General features: G+C 41.1%; 1 protein-coding gene across 1 annotated transcript in view; it reads right to left on the reverse strand.

Moving 5' to 3' along the window:
• Positions 1-16,339, reverse strand: part of PKNOX2 (PBX/knotted 1 homeobox 2) — a 347,095-nt gene that overhangs the window by 286,376 nt on the left and 44,380 nt on the right. The gene's annotated exons all lie outside the window — the stretch shown is intronic.

Below are 16,339 nucleotides of genomic sequence, written 5' to 3' on the forward strand. Positions count from 1 at the left end.
GAGATCATCTAAGCCAAATCTCCCCCTCCTCCCATTTTACAGAGGAAGAAACTGAGTCTCAGAGAGGTGATATCATCAAGTTATCCAAAGGCAATTTGAAGTCATGAAGAACACTAGCCCAGTTTTGATCCTTACTAGCTGTGTGACCATGAGCCTTAAGACTCTCCTGTAAAATAGATATAATAATACTTTTATTACCTAGCTCACAGAACTACTTTGAAGAAAGTGGTTTGTAAACTTTAGAGCTTGATAGAAATGTGAACTATTCTTATTAAGTGGCAGTCAGGATCTGAACTAATATCTTCTGACTCCCAATCCAGGGCTCCTTCCACTGAACCACACAGCCACCACCACGGAATCAGCTTGAAAAAGATTGCAAGGGCTTGACCGTCTACAAGTAGGATTAACTAGAAGAGTAACTTTCACAAATCATTTAGCACATTCCAACTAGGGGCATCTTATTTCTTAAAGGTAAACGCAGTGCAAAATCAATTAAATAATAAGTGACAATCAGCTACCTAGGAACAAATGCAAGGGTGACAGAATACAAGATTTGGGGAGCCCCTGAGAAGGGCAGGACATTTCATTTATAAAATTTTCATTTTGTAACCTGACCCACAATAGAGATTCGCTAGTGTCAGGTTCTCTAGCCTAGTCAGTCCTGCAGAAGGGCAGCTGACAACAACAGCTGCATCCCCACCTACCCCTTCTGACTGAAATCTGGGGCCTAAAGTCTCCCTTATCAGCTGACACTGCACTGGAGCAGCTGCTGCCTGAGCTTGGGAGTTGAGAAGGAGAGGGAGCTTCAGGCACTGATGAAAATAGGCTACTTAAAAAGGCTCTGTGTGTGTGTGTGTGTGCAGCAAGGAGATCACCACTTTAGGAGTGTTATCTCCTAAGCAGCACAGTAGAGGCTAGGATGATGGCTGGCCCCAGTGTAGACTTTCTCTGTGACCCTGGATAAGGTGTTTCTTCAGCTCAGCCCTCAGTTTCTTTACCTGTAAAATGGGCATAATCACACTGTTCACAACGCCCTCCCCATACAAACTGAGAGCTTCCTTATCTCTACCTTTGTTATACATAAATTAAACTTTGGGGCATTGCAAACTCAAACATGTAAGGAGTTCTTGGTCTACACACGAAGAGAAACAGAAAATTGAAGGAAACCAGGTCCAGCCTTCATGGAGGTTACATTGCCCTAGAGCACATACAAAAGTCAGAGGAGAGGGAATGTATTGGAGCAGACTCCAAGGAATATTCCTGAGGATATGCCTGGGGGCAAGGGGCATCCCACGGAACATGTACGGAGCTAAGCCTGTGCCCTGCCCGCTTGGACTTGCACTTTGGGATTATATGGAAATTCCTAATTGGTCCCTTTGGTCTCTGTGACAGGTGCTAGGGGAAAGAGAGGAAGATCGGTCCACTCAGTAGTCTTTAAAGGGAGTAACTACACCCTCACCCAGAATCTCTCATCCAATCAATCAAAAACTCTCTGGAGTTTTCCCTCCGATTTCAATCTGGAGGAAAGTGATTATCTCCTGGCAACACTGGTGGATGCTCAAATATGACAGTGACCTTGAAGGAATTTCAGGGGTCATTCAGTCCTCTCATTTTACAGATGAGGAAACTGAGGCTCATAGAGGTGAGAAGACTTGTCCAAAGTCACACAGGTAATAAGTTGCCCTAGCAAGAGATAATCTCCACAATTTCTTAGAGAATTTCTTAAAGAAAGGATTCCACAGTTGAAAGGACTAAGAGACCCAGGCCAGGTCCTGTCTTGCTAGGAGATTTAGTCAAGAGAGTCAAGAAGATGAAGAAAGACACTTTACCTTTCTAGTGTTCTAGGTATGCCTCTATCTTCACTGGTAGAGGTAAGTCTTCTCACCTGGGAATTCCCTATACCATTCATATAATGCTTCCCTTCTCTCTCCCATCCTTCCTTATAACAATTTTGTAATAGAAAGTGCAACTATTATTATCATCTCCATTTTGCAGAAGAGGAAGGTCAGTGGTTTGCTGGGTCAACACAGCTAATACGTATCAGGGCTGAGATTCAAATAGTATCTCCATTTCCAGATCCAATACTCTTTCCACTATTCCTCAAATTTCTCATAGAGTTTAGCCTAAATATTAATTTTACATTTATTGTATTTGCCCTTTATTAGTTATTTATATCTTGTGTTCTCCATCCCTTCCAATATATTGTTATTTTTAATATATTTCTTCCTTAAAATTGGATTGTAAACTTCTTGAGAGCAGGGCTTATGTCCCTTCTCTTTCTAAACTCACCACCTAACACTATGCCCTGCACCCAAGAGTATCCAAATACACCAAGGATCTATGATTTCCTCAGTATGTAGACCTCCTGATCACAATATATCTAGAAGTTAGTGGAGAAGTTGTAAGCATTTATCTGAGGCACCCTGAAGTTGAGTGTTCCTTACCCAGGGATATACTGTAAGTATCAGAGGTGAAGTATCAAGTACACAGAATGTGCTTATAAACTTCTGTTGAATGAAATATACTGTAGCTGTCTCTGAACATTCTGCCTAGTGCTATAGGGACCATGGGGATTTGCTTGGCCTGATTCAGGAAGGTTTTCTAACCCTGACTAACAGTGGAATCTCTTTTAAACAGTTAGCTACTAAGCCATCTCTGTCTAACTTGTACAGTAAACAGTAAAGCTCAGCACTCAACGTACATGTATAGGTGCTTAACAAGTGCTATTTCATGGCCATTTTGCTGATGTGGAAGAAGCATAAAGCACTGACAAATCATCCACTACACTTAGTAAGGACTTTGGCTTCAGAAAAAAAATAGCACAGTCCCCTTCCCTCAGATTACTATACCCATCAGGATGGGATGATCTCCCTACAACAAGCAGGGCAAATTCCCATGACCTCCAAGGCCACTAGGAAAAAATCTCCCAGGTACTATTGCCTTCCCTCTTCCCATAAACAAAAATACACTGGTTCTCCCACAGTCCCTCAGACAAGTACCCACTGCCCTCCAGAATGGGCCTTTCACACACAAGGAATATCCCCCTAAAGCACTTCAAAGACAGGACAAGATGGCTTTTCTTATGCGCCCATATCGTTTCATTTCTATAATGGCCCTGCCACTTACTAGATGATGTGACCTTGGGTAAGGTACATCAATTCTCTGGGACCTAGTTTCCTAACCTGTGAAATGAGAGGTTTGAATGAGAAGACCTAAGTTGCTTCCAACTCAGATATTCTGTGATTCCGGAGAAATATAATTAGAAAAGGTAAAGTCCATTCCTAGATCCCACTGCTAGGCCTTGGTAAAACTAGTACAGTGAAGTCCTCAATGTTTGCTTCCCATTGACTGGGATGCAATTGTTTTACTGGGACAGGAAAACTGTTCCAGAACCTTAAAACACTGAGATCATCTCCCAACTACTCCTGCGTCTGACACCCTCTCTTTCTCTTTCCAGGGGGGAATAGAGACTGGCCTGCATCTTGAGAGCAGAGAGCACCCCTGTAAGGAAGGAGAAAAGATTCCCCAGGCAAGGGTCAACCCTGGAGTTCAATACTGTGCCAACAATTAATAAATGATCTTCTAAGCACTTGTCCTATTTTTCCTTATCATACTATGTTGGATAATTTAGAAATGTCAAGCATCTGTAACACAGTACAGTCTGGTTTGGGAACTCGTGGACTACATACATCCCTCCTAGATCTACTTATCACTTTACCCCTCTATAGGCAGCTTTCAGAGGCAAGTGGTGGAGAGGGGAACACCAAAAAAAGGAAGAAGCCTATTACTGAGAGGATACAGGGAGGATAAAGAAAAGGAGTCAATATTTTGAGTTTATAGGGTTTTAATAAGTAAGATTCTTTGTAAAATAGCAATTGGGAAAAAATCTTTGTACCATGCCTCTCTAATAAAGTTCTGATATCTGAGATAGAAAGGGAATTAACATATATATAAGACCAAAAGCCATTTTCTAAAAGATGTTGTCAAAGGATATGAACAAATATGTCTCAAAAGAATTACAAACTATTTACCAACCATATAAAAGATTGTTCCAAATCACCAATAATGAGAAATATAAATTAAAACAGCTCTAAGGTTTTACCTTATAACCAGAAAATTGGTAAAGATGACAAAAGATAGAAATAACGTTGGAGGGACTATAAAAAAAATAGGCTAAGTAATACATTTTTGATAGAGCAGTGAATTGCATCAATCATTCTGGAAAAACACTTGGAATTGTGACAGAAAGTGACTAAAGCATCCATACCCTTTGACCCAGAGATCCCACCACAGGCATATAACAGTAACAAAGGATTCCATATATATCAAAATATTCAGAGCAGCACTTTATGCCTCCTGGTTTCCCTGGTTCTCTTCAAGTCTCAGCTAAAATCCCATTTTTTGCAAGCTGCCTTTCCCAGTCCCCCTTAATACCTTCCCCCAGGATTATCTCCAATTTATTTCATATACATCTTGCTTGTGCATAGTTGTTTACATGCTCTCTCCTCATTAAATTGCAAGCTCCTTAAAGGCAAGGACTATTTTTGCTTTTCTTTGTATCTGCAGCACTTAGCAAAGTGCCTGATCCATAGTGGGTGCTTAAAAAATGCTTATTGACTTTTTGTGGTAGCAAAAGCTAGAAACAAAGTGGATGCCCCTAAATTGGAGAATGTCTAAATCAACTATAATATTGTATCTGAACCATGGAGTCTCCAGAAATTCTGGCCATCATCTATCTACTTCATTTCCTTCTGAAAATCGGACTCTTCCCCTGGAGCCACACTTGGAGTTTTGATAGGCCACTCTGGACTTATTTTACTAGTTTCCAGATTTCCATAGCACTTCCTGTATCCCATGCCACCTGGGGCACAACCCCTCTGTCTCATACCCTCCCCACTCTGCACTCTTGTGTTCTGCTCTTCTACCTGTATTCAGGGACTCAGCTCATGTTGTACTAATTGATGAGCACGAGTTTGGATGCTACACTCTCGGAGGACAAGGACCATTTTTCTTTGTCTCTTGGCAATTCCTAGTAGTGCCCCGATACACGGCACTACAACTTACAGTGAGGTCACTATAGGTGATCAGCTAACCAACGTCCTCTCCCTGCTCCAAAAGTCACATAGCAAACCCAAGGACATCTGGAATGACCAACTCTAACCCAAGGCAGACATTCAGAAATTGTCAGAGCTGCAAGCCTATCTAGCCCAGTCTCTAACCTAAGATTACACAGTGGATAAGTAAGTAGCAAAGGTAGGGCTCTGTCCCAGGTCCTCTGACTGTTGGTCTAATGTTCTTTCCACTGTGCCACACTCCAGCCCAAGCAGGCATCTTTCTCCTTGGAAGTCCTATAATGTATGCTGAAAATTTTGCAATTATTTACATGCCTTATGGCATTGTATTTACTGCTTTTTTAGTGCTTGTACTGTTATTTAACTTTCAGTTCAATTCAGCAAGCATTAGTTAAGTTCCTACTATGTATGTGCAAAGCACTCAGACTGGACTCAGGGAGCATGAATGCTTTTTTTACTTTTTATGCCTTTGTTATAAAAGCAATTTATTTTTGTGTTCTCCTGGAGCTTATTTCATTTTATGCAAATATTCCTCTCAGCCCAAGGATATACAGCAGCATTAACCAAATTTAATATCCATAGAATTCTCTCTCTACTTCCCCAAATTGTCTTTGACAGAACTAGGTGGAAACTAAGCCAATGATACTGAAAATTCTCAAATTCTTCCATACATTAAAAGATCAATAGGTATTTGATAAATGCTTGTTGATTGATTTATTAAGGTCATGCAATGGTATATCTGGAGCTCACAGGATATTTACATTGGAACAGGGGTTCTTCCTACTCTCTACCTCTTTGATTCATGGCATCAATGGGGATAGGGACAACTATAGGGATAGGGATTGGGATAAGGATAGTGACAAGAACTGGATGGAACTTACCTTCTCCTGGGCAAATTATATGCTCAGGGTTAAATGAAGGTGATGATTAGAGAGAGATTCTATGCACAATGAGAGAGATAGAGAGATTCAAGGGAGTGGTAACCACAGTGGTAATCATTCCTGACCCAAGTAAAAAGGTAATCCAATGACTCTGAAAGTGTTTTCATTTGGACATGATAAAATGCAGAACTCAGCTTCCAGATTTGGTGGGCCAAATCACCTTGTGAACCAAAGCCAAGAATATTCTTCTCTGGCCACAGCCAAGAAACCACCTGCCTGGCCCTGCTCCCACTCTAGCCATTCCCCTACGAAAGAGAAAAGAGGCATTGGGAGAAATTTTAAAGAAGGAAAAGTGATATGGAGCCTGAAGGTACAAGGCTGGTGCCGGCCCCATTCTCCATCACCCAAGACTGTAACTAAGGAGGTTTGACTAAATAGCCTCTAAAGTTCCTTTCAGCTATGCCATTGCATCCTGGGGACCCAAAGTGAAGGAATAAGGTATTCTAATTTTCTCCCTCCATACTTGTCTGTATCAAACTTTCACACCTGGGAAATGAGTGGGTTGGAGATGAAATGAGAAAGAACAAAGAACACTTAAAAAGGAAAACAATAAGATGGATTGGGGCTCAATGGGAAATGTGAGACTGGGATTCAGGATACTTGGTTTCTAATCTTAGCTCCACTATTAACTCATTGTGTGACCTTGGCTATACAAGTCATTTCACCTCTCTAGGATCTCAATGCTTTCATCTGTAATATAAAGGGTTTGGTGGAAATGGTTTCTAATGTCCCTCCCAGTTCTAACATCCTATGATAATATAAAATAATAACAGTGAAATTCATTCTCAAGCATACATACATACAGTACATTTCATTTGGGCATGTACCCAGGAATTTTAAAAAACTTCAGGTGAATATTTATTGAATATTCAATCATAAAAGACATTTTTATTCATCAAACTAAAAAAACTATAAATAAACTTAATTTCTTAAAAATTAACAACTTTAAATAATACTAAAAAAAAGACACAAAACAAACAAAAATGAGACATTGGAGTGTGCTCCTAGGCACACCTGGCACAAATAAGCATATGTTATCATCCTTGACAGCTTCATGACTGATTTCTCTGCCAGTATCTTTGACCTCATTCTCATCCACCTCCTCCAGGACTTTCCCCCAGCCAGCAAACATCCCCTCTCATGTGTCTTCAGTTTCTCCCTCCCTTGTTATCTGATTCCTGTCATCTGTTTAGAAACATGGTTAAATTTCCCCCAATCCTATACAAGCCTGCCTTTGAGCTTTCAACCCCATTTCTCAACTCTTCATTGCTAATCTTCTCTAGTAAAGTTGCCATTAGACTGGGAGCTCTTTGGGAGTGAGGACTGTCTTTTGCCTTCCTCTGCATGTATTCCCAGTGCTTAGCATAGTGCCTTACATGCAGTAGGTGCTTAATCAATATTTGACTGACTGACTAATGCCCTGATTTGCTCATTGCCTACTCTCCTTAACTCTTTGCAACCAGGCATCTGATCCCACCACTATACTGAAAAATTGCTCTCTCAACATTCACCAATGACCTCCTCATTGCCAATTCAGATGATTTTTAGTATTATTCTCATCCTCCAGGTCCTCTTTAGGTCTTGACACAATTGTTCAATGACATCCTCCAAAAAACCTTCCCTGATTCCCTAAGTCAATAACCTTCAATCAATCAATCTGCAAACATTTATAAGTACATACTCTGTGCCAGTCACTGTACTAGATGCTGGGGAGACATGATCAAAAATTAAATAGTCTTTGCCCTCAAGAAGTTCATATTCTACAGAGGGAGATAATATATATGTGCATATATACACAATATATGCAAAATAAATACAATGTAATTTTAGGGGGAAAGTCCTAGCAACTGGGTGGATCCGAAAAGGTTTCATTACTCACTCCTAAAAATGATTGAGATTTAAAAAATGATTGAATACCACATTACTGATATTTAGAAATTAAAAACATCTTCAAGTTATTATGAAAAGAGTTTTGATATCACAGAGCCCTTGAAAGGGTTTCTAGGACCCAGAGATCTCCAGGAACACACTTTGACAACCATTGGTCTATACCACAGTGTGCATGAAAGAGAGGAACAATGATTGATTAGTGAGAGCTCATGATATCCACCTGGCCCCAGCTAAATTTTCCTCTCCTTCCTCAATGTTTCCCACCTCTTTTTCAGGGAATAGCAATCAAATTAAAACATCACTCCTAGAAAGGAAGTAGAGTTTACAAGATTTGGCAACTCAATTAATATGAAGGGTGAAGGAGAGGAAAGAGTAAAGGAAAATCCTAAGATTACAAACCTGGGCAACTGGAAGTTTGGTGTTGCCTTCAACAGAAATAGAGAAGTCAGGAAGAAGGGAGGGTTTGGAGGTCAGGATCATTCATCTCTTTTGGTATGTTGAGTTTTAAATGCCTGCTTGATATGAATAAATGCTTCAGACAGATATATTTCCATTTTTTAGGGGAGGAACCTGAATCTCAGGGACGTTTAGTGTTTCATCAAGAGTCACAGAGTTCCTATAAGATCCTAGACTTTAACCCAGGTCCTTTGCCTACAAATCCAGAGTTATTTCCATGACCCAACCTACCCTTCAAGATCATCTAGTCTAATGACTGTCAAACTTTTTTTTGTTCATACTACAGAGTTATTCTCTGCCTGAGGAATCCTGACTCAGTACGTGGACACGTAAAACTCTCCAACTTCAATTCTAAGCTCTGTATTATTCAAAGTACACCCAGCTGAAACCCAGGGACATGTGCCTCTGGACACATTTTGAGAACCACTGATCTAGAATAGTTTTCTCATTTACATAGGAGGAAAATAAATCACAGAGAAAAAGGAAGTGACTTGCTTAAAAGTCACAAAACAAGCCTGGTCTACTGAATCTCTGTTCAATACTCTGGGAAATAAGAAAAGATCATCTACCTTAATAACAACATGGCTTCTGCCCATGAAGTAAAAGGAAAATTTGGACTGGAGACTCTGCTCTTGAGATTTTTTATTCTATGCCAGCAGTGTCCTTGAAACATGAAAACATGAAGGCCAAAGAGGTCATGGGATAGTAAGCACTAAGAAGACAATACGAGGGTATATACCTGGTGGCCTACAACCTGTGCTTTTCCAGAAGGCAGCAGCAATGACTTAAAACTGCCTGTTTGCTACATAAAAGGGGCCTACATGGTGGGGTTTGCTTGATAGAAGGTGCTTTTCTGTCATGCTTCTTACCAGAAGGTCAGAAGGGCAGCAGTGTTAAAACAGAAAGAGCACTAGGCTTAGAGGAAGAAAATCTGGGTTTGAATCTTTGCTTTGTGACTTAGTACTTGTATTACCTAAGGAAAATTACTTCACCAATGTGATTGTGGGCCTTGACTACCCAACCTCTAAAGTTCCTTCCAGCTCTAGAACCTATGATTACCATTCATTAAATAAATATTTGTTACGCACCTCCAATGTGCAAATGTTCAAGTTCCAGAAGGACCAAACTGAGTTGTCTAAGGGGTGGATCTTTGTATGACCAGTATGTACCACTCATATACTCTGCCTCATGAGTTGGAAAACATGGCCCCTGCCTTCAAGGGCAGATGTCTTTCCAGGGTTCTTCACCATTTTTGTGTGTCATAAACACTCCCTTAGCAGTGGGGTGAAGCCCAAGAACTTCTTCTTGGAATCGTGTTTTTAAATACCTAAAGGAAACCAATTATATTGAAATGGAGTTATCAAAATATATTTTTTAAAAGTTCACAGCCTCCAAGTGAAGATCTCTTGCTCCAAAGTACAGACAATTGGACAATGCAGCTGTCAGCTCTGTTTTTCTCTCTCTCTCCTCTTCTTCCTCCCCTCCCAAGTGTGGGATTTTATATCTAGAGCCAGTCATTGAGGTTTCCCAAGAAACAATCAGAAATTGTACCCGGTCCACCTGTAGCTTCTTGAGCCTCTTCATGGAAGAAATTCCTGCTCACATGTGGCTCACTAAGTCTCAGCCTTCCTGGTCTATCTCTTCTTAAGATAAGATGTCCAGGAAGGAGGAGACAGTATAGAAGGTATGAAGGAGAGCTAAAGATGAGTCCTGGGGAAATGGTGGCCAACAACTGGAAGCCCAATCATTAGTTCCTTAAAGTGGCTCCCTGGCTCTACCCCAGAATCCAGGGTGTTAAAAATGGAGTTAAAACATCCTGCTGAGGAGACCTGCAAAGGCAAGGGCAGGCATACATAGTAAGGCGCATCAGCAGCTGTGGCCTAGCAGCTCCCTGGGCCCCCTACCCCAGCATGTGGGAGGGGGGCTCCTCTAGGGGAGCCCATTCAGGCCCTGTCTTTAAAAAAAAAGGCCAAAGAAAAACATGTATTTATAACATGAACTTCCCTCCTCTCCTTCCCCTCAGCTAACTGATTAATTAAATGAATACAAAGGCAGTCTTGTTGGGAGCCCCAGCCGCAGGGACCCTCTGTGTTTTCTTTAAGCTGGCCCAGCAAACAGGAAACAAAAGGCTTAATTCTGTCTGGTTTTATGAAGGGGGCTGTATGTCACAGCCAGGTGCTGGGGGTCCGCCAAATCCTGTAGAGCAGCCACAAGACAGACCACGACCCCCCTCGCCTCCTAGCCCTAGTCCCCCCCATTGCTACCCCCCAAAGTTGAAGCTAACAACCTAGCTGTCACCCCTTAGCCCTTGGGGGAAATACCTGCACCACAGGAGAAGAGCAGAGAGGGAAGAGGAACATGTTAGATATGGTTCTAAAAGGGGAACCCACAGAGGCAAGGTTGAGGAATTCTGTCCACAGGGCCACTAATAATGGTAGAAGGTAAAGGATCTAAGGTTCCCAATACTCTGATGTTTTGAGACTGAAAACAACTGTATTCCAGCTGTCACACCTCCTACTCCCAACGAACCTTTCAGACACCAGAGACCTTGGCAGCAGTACAGGCTTCGTGGCCCCCTTTTTACAGATGGGGAAACCAGTGCTCAGAGAGGGGGCAGAAACTGGCCCAGTCACACAGCATTCGAGCCCTGACCACCCCACCACTTTTTGATGTCCTGACTTCTGATTCCTAGGCCTTTTATTGCCTCCTAAACAGCTGGTTGACTGATTTGCTTTTCTTCTCTCTCCTCTCTGCTTGCCCCTCTTTTGAAACTTTTCCATTTCTTTCCTTCCTCCCCAGAGCTTTTTATGGGCCAAATGGAATAAACAAATGACTCTGATGGGGGCAGTGAAGAATCTTGTGGTTCCATCTGGATGCAAAGCCCAGGCACAAGGAAGTCTCCAAAGACCCTTCCAGGCCAAAGGCAGAATGCCACATCATCTCAACCAAATGCCAAAGGAAGGGCATGTGGTGTAGGCCCCAGTTAGTAGTGCTTCAGGAAGTCAAGTCCCAAAGCTCATCCTCCAACATCTCAGAAAGACTCAGGCACCATTCTCGCTGACCTGGGGTCCCCAGCCCACCACCTCCCAGCACCTCACCAAGAAACACTTTGGCCTGGATGTCTCTGCCCAACCTTTCCCCAGTATCCTAGCATTAATTTAGGCTATCTCTCATTAAACATTTCCCCCACAACCCCTGACACTCTCCCGATGTCTAGCCCCAACACCCTTTCCCCATGTCTGCTATGACAAGCCCTTATTAACATCTGTCCTGATAATAACAACAACTTATATTTACATAGCACTTTAAATTTTACAGTGGTTTCCTCACAACGACCTTGCTAGGCAGGTAGTATAAGTACTCAGCATCATCTCTTCCCTCTCCTTTGCTTTAGTTTGGGAGGATAAGGTGCACCTTCTCCTTGCCAAGTCAACTCCTCTACTTGTGCCACTGATTCTATCCCTCTTCTGTCTCTAATGCCTCATCCATCATCCTTTCTCTCTCCCTAATTTTCCACCTTTCCTTATCCACTCACTCCTTCTTTGGTGCCTAAGAGCCCATTCAGGTCTACCTTATCTTTAAAAAACTGTTACTTGGGGGCAGCTAGGTGGCGCAATGGATAGAGCACCTGCCCTGAAGTCAGGAGGACCTGAATTCAAATTCGACCTTAGACCAAACACTTGACATGTACTAGCTGTGTGACCCTGTGCAAGTCACTTAACCCCAATTGCCCCCCCCCCCAAAAAAAAAGGAAGAAGCACTTTGGGGCAACTAGGTGGCGCAGTGGAAAGAACACCGGCCCTGAAGTCAGGAGGACCTGAGTTCAAATCCAGCCTCAGACCAAACACTTGACACTTACTAGCTGTGTGACCCTGGGCAAGTCACTTAACCCCAATTGCCTTAAAAAAAAAACTGTTACTTGATCCTATATCCCCTTAAGCCATTGTGTTATAGTGTCCTTTTATAGCCAAGCACCTAGAAAAAGCTATTGACATGCTGCTTACACTTTTTCACTTTTTATTCTTTTTTTAACCCTTTGTAATCTCACTCTAGCTTCCACTACTCCCCGACTCCATTGAAACTACTTTCTCTTTATTGCTAAATCTAAAGGTCTTTTCTCAGTCTTTAGCTTTATTGACCTCTCTGTAGCATTCTCTATGGTCGATCATCTCTTCATTCTGCAGACTCTCCCGTTCCCAGGTTTTTGTGACACTATTTTGTTGCACTTCTCTTCCTGCTTGTCAGAGCAATCCTAGGTCTCCTTTGGAAGATCATCGTCCATATCCTACCTTCTATGCACAGGTATCAGGCTCTGTCTCTCATTCTTTCCTCTTCTCTCCACTCTCTGGGTGATCTCATCACCTCCCATGGATTTAACTATCATCTCTATGCAGAAGACTCTCAGATCTATATATTCATCCTTCATCTCTCTCTTAAGATGATCTCTCTCTCCATTTTCAACTTCCTGCTGGACATTTCCATCTGCATATCCCACAGACATCACAAACACTGCATGTCCAAAACAGAACTACTCTTTATTTTCCACTACACCCACCCTTCTTCCTAACTGCACCACTTCCCTGAAGCACACCACCATTTTTCAGGTGTCCATCCCCAACTTTTCACTCTGTTTTACCACATACCCCCCCATATTCAATCGATTGCCAAGTCTTACCAGTTGAGTTTCTTCAATATCTGTTCCCCTTCTTTCTACTACCTATACCACAACCTCTCTAGGCCCTTATCACTTTTTGTGTATAGAAGCATCTCACTTTTGTATGTCTGGCTGCAATGCTTAGTGTAGTGCCTGGCTGTTAAACTGTTAAACGTTTGTTGGTTGATGTTATCCCCATTTTACAGAAGAAGAAACCAAGACCAAGACATTAAGTAATTTCTTCAAGGTCACACAGGTAGTAAGTAGCACCCTTTCTCTATTGATTCCTGATGTTCTAGTGTTCTTCTCTCCATTGACTTCATACATACTTGTCTCTAACATTTTTCACTAGGGTCTATCCTAGCATACTTCTCCATGGTATCCCCCAGATACAACACTCCCTACATACCAGCCCTATGTGCTTTTCCCCAGTGCCTTGCTGCCACAGCTCTCCATGATATCTCTGTGACATATTTCTCCTATATCCTATATCCTTCCTGTTTACCTTATTGTTGTCATTGTGTATGTTGTTTTCTTAGTCCTGTTTATTTCAATTTGTATCAGTTTCCGTAAATCTTTCCATGCTTCTCTGTTTTCGTCCTATTTGTCATTTCTAACACATAGTAATATTCCATTACATTCATGTACCACATTTGTTTAGCCATTCTCCAACTGATGGGCATCTACTTTGTTTCCAACTCTTTGCTGTCAAAAAACTACTGCTATAGTAGTTTATGGAGGCTCAATGCCCTTCTTTCAAGTTTCCTCCAGACATACTTTTCCCAAATGTGTCCTGATATCTCTTGTAGATGTTTTAGTGTTAACAATATAAGGTGAATCTTTTTCACAGACTAGAACTAATTTCCAAGACTAAAAAAGAGTAAGGAAAAACACTTTCTAGAATGACCATTGCATACTTAACCCTGAATTTGCTGAAAACACCAGGCTAAACTGACAATAATCCTCAACTGTAATCAGCTTGTCCCCAAAGTTGACTCACTGAAGCCAAGCTGCATTGGGCACCAAAACCGTCTATATGTGTTGGAATACAGCGGATGAGAAAAGAAATAGGTATCCTGCTGGAAGAGAGGAGAAGGGAGGAAGAGGAAAGGCCAAGACCTAAGCAATTAGCTTGTGAATGAAAGAGATCTCTCCCCATGCACACATTTATAAACCTCTGGAGGTAGCAGGAAAGAGGGAGCATGAAACTTAGCTGCCTATGCTCATGGGGAGATCTACTCATAAAGGAGACAGTGACACAGTGGAAAAAATTATGAACTTGGAGTTAGAGGACCTCAGTTTTGAATTTTGGTTCTGCTACTCGCTACATAAGTGATCTCGAGCAAGTTACTTCACTTATCTAGGGCTCAGTTTCCTCAAGCGTAAAATGAGAGGGTTAGATGAGATGATGTCTAAGGTCCCTTCCAGGTCTGGATCATGGATCCCGGGTTAAACTCAGTGTTGATTAATGCCTCAACAACCCTTCTGGACTCTGTCTCCACTTCAGTCTGTCCTCAGCACAATTCTACTCAACAGTTACGTAAATGACTTGGCAGGATGGCATAGGAGAAAGAAAGCTAGGGTTGGAGTCTAGAGAAGTAAAGTCCATCCCAACACCATGTGATCAACGGTAGGCCACTTAAAATCTCTAAGCCTCCAGTTTCCTCATCTACAAAATGGAAATATCTCCTTTCTCTAGGGTATTCAAGATCAAATGAGAGAATTAAGTATGAAATGTTTTACAGATCTTAATTCTGTTATTATTATTATTAAAGCATAGTAGGTATGCTCATCAAATCTGTAGATGATAAAAAGCTAAGATGAATGGTTAATATATTGGATAATAGGTATTCTGCAGTTCATCACTGAAGTTGGGGGTTTTTTGGGGGGGGGAGGGTAGAAGATAACATGGAACAGGTTCAATCTTGAAGACCATTAAATCCTGGCTGTGCCATCTACAGCTTGAGACTTTAGGGGAAGTCCCTACCTCTCTTATCAACAGTTTTTATCATTTATAAAATGATAGGATTGAGTTCTATAACCTCTAGAGTTCATTCCAACTCTAAATCTATGGTCCTATGAGTCTAATCATAACTCATTACGGCTTTTGTCTCCACCCAGGGTATCCCCTAAGAATATAAGAATGTGACTTACACTAAATCAACACACACACAAAAAAAAGGGAATGGCCTTCAGATCCCATGTAAACACACTCAGGTTATTAAGAAACTGAATATTAGGCAGGATTTATTTAGTCTGAAAGAAAATACAAAGGACTCATATCAGAGTTCCTAAATAGTCAAGACAATTCACTTCCTCCTGGTGGGTCTTTTCTTCCTCAGGGACCTATATAGTTGCTCTGACTTGTAGCATTTACCCTGGATGAACAAGGGGGGAAAATAGAGTTGCTTAGGAGTTAAGCGGTTTGAGAAGTTTCTACAGGAGCAAAACTAATGCATCAAGGTTAAGAAGGAAAGCAGTCAAATGAGGGGACAAAATCTCAGATAAGGGTTTGGTATCCAACATATATAATAAAACTATGTATATATAGATATATACACAAATATATATATACATATATACATACAATTTATGTACACTTAAATATACATAAATATATACTATATATATATTTACACACACACACACACACCCCACGAAAAGCTATTCCCCAATAGATAAGTGGTCAAAGGATATGAATAAACAGTTCTCAAAAGAAGAATGGCAAATTATTAACAACCATAGAAAAAATGCTCCAAATCACTAATAATAAGAAAAATGCAAATCAAAACAACCCTGAGGTTTCACCTCACACACTGCAAATTGGTCGAGGATCAAAAAAGACAGAAATAGTCAATATTGGAGGGGCTGTAGGAAGAAAGGCACACAAATGCACTATTGATTGAATTGTGAATCAGTACAACCATTTTAGAAAGCAATTTAGAATTACATAAATAAAGAGACTAAAAAGTATATAATCTTTGACACAGAGATTCCATTACTGGGCTTATACGCCAAGAAAGCCACTTGAAGAAAGCCTCCATAAACTACTATAGCAGTAGTTTTTTGACAGCAAAGAGTTGGAAACAAAGTAGATGCCCATCAGTTGGAGAATGGCTAAACAAATGTGGTACATGAATGTAATGTAATATTACTATGTGTTAGAAATGACAAATAGGACGAAAACAGAGAAGCATGGAAAGATTTACGGAAACTGATACAAACTGAAATAAACAGGACTAAGAAAACAACATACACAATGACAACAATAAGGTAAACAGGAAGAACAAACAAAAAAATCAAAAGTGAACTTTGCAAAATTACAA

The sequence above is a fragment of the Vombatus ursinus genome, unplaced genomic scaffold (genome assembly GCF_900497805.2).
Source record: "Vombatus ursinus unplaced genomic scaffold, bare-nosed wombat genome assembly UNPS02014813.1, whole genome shotgun sequence".
NCBI lineage: Eukaryota > Metazoa > Chordata > Mammalia > Diprotodontia > Vombatidae > Vombatus > Vombatus ursinus.